The sequence below is a fragment of the Cicer arietinum genome, chromosome 3 (genome assembly GCF_000331145.2).
Source record: "Cicer arietinum cultivar CDC Frontier isolate Library 1 chromosome 3, Cicar.CDCFrontier_v2.0, whole genome shotgun sequence".
Lineage (NCBI taxonomy): Eukaryota > Viridiplantae > Streptophyta > Magnoliopsida > Fabales > Fabaceae > Cicer > Cicer arietinum.
In genome coordinates this window covers 22,014,676-22,016,304 of record NC_021162.2, presented here as the reverse complement: position 1 = coordinate 22,016,304, position 1,629 = coordinate 22,014,676, and positions in this window count along the sequence as shown.

The following is a 1,629-nucleotide window of genomic DNA, read 5'->3' as shown; positions in this document are numbered from 1 at the left end:
CAAACACAAACCCCTCCGTTTCTTCTAGATCCAAACTTCATTTCGTGAAGAGTTAGAAGGGAAAGTTGCTCACTACCACGCCACGGTGCTAGGGGACCAATTTGGAGGCGACGTTGCGAGCGAATATTTTACCGGTTTTACTCGCGGTACCGGAAACCCACGTTAAAGCTAACGTTAAGGTAAGGGCTCCTTCCAAACTTTTAGTTTGCATCTAGGGCCTTATCTGTGGTTGTGTGGAAACGAATTGTGTTAGGATTGGAGTATTGTTTTGGGAAAAATGATTTTACCTCATGATGTAAGATTTTGAATAAATGAAATTTATTATGTTGATTTGTGTTCATCGTATTTGGCATGTTCATACTTGATGTTTGTTGATTGATGTGTTTTGGTGTGAATTATGAATTGAATGTGAGAATTTGTTTGAGTTTGTTTTGTGTGGAATTTGAAAACCATTAAGTTAAATGAGTATTAAGAATGGGGAATCTCTTAATGTCTCGGTTACTTGATGTTCGTTTTTGAAAATTGTTTCAGTAAATGAGAATTAAGAATGGGGAATCTCTTAATGTTTGGTTTACTGAATGTTTAGTTGAAAATCATTTAAGTCAAAAGTATATTAAGAATGGGGAATCTCTTAATATGCCTGTCTGCTTAACGTTTTGTTTTGAAAATCATTAAGATAAATCGGTATTAAGAATGGGGAATCTCTTAATGACTTATTTACTGAATGTTTTGTTTTGAAAATCGTTAAGTTAAATGAGAATTAAGAATGGGGAATCTCTTAATGACTTATTTACTGAATGTTTTGTTTTGAAAATCGTTAAGTTAAATGAGAATTAAGAATGGGGAATCTCTTAATGACTTATTTACTGAATGTTTTGTTTTGAAAATCGTTAAGTTAAATGAGAATTAAGAATGGGGAATCTCTTAATGACTTATTTACTGAATGTTTTGTTTTGAAAATCGTTAAGTTAAATGAGAATTAAGAATGGTTGTCGTGGTAATCGCGTAGGAATTGCTAAGTGTTAGGTTGTGAACTTGATTAGGAATGACTTAGGTTAATTCATGAATTTTTGGAAAAATGATCAGGGAAATCGATTTCCCAATCGATTGGATGGAAGTCAGGGGCTTGGCCAAATGAACAAAATCGATTAGCCAATCGATTTTGTAATCAGTTTTCGAAAATCATTTACGAAATCGATTGCCCAATCGATTGGGCCTAAGTCAGGGACTCATCCATATTCGACCAAATCGATTTGGAAATCGATTGGCCATTAAGTCAGGGGCTCAACCATCCTGTCTGGAACCCACTGGTTTTATTAATATTATTATTATTGAAATAAAAGAAAGAAAAAAAAATGTATTATTGGGCTAGGCCCACATGAAGGAAATAAAAGGGATTTAGAAATCCTAAGAATTAGTAGAACGAAAGAAAACGGCTGCCAGAGAAGAAAAATAAGGGTTTGGTTCCGGTGGTGGTAATAGGTGTGTAGCAAACTTGCTCCGTTTGATCTACAAAATTAGTATGTTATTCCTACCACTGAGTTTGTTACTTTAATATATAATTTGAGTAGTTTTATCTTCTCTGAGAGTTACTTTGGCATACCCACTTTAGTGGAAGGTTGTTATAAG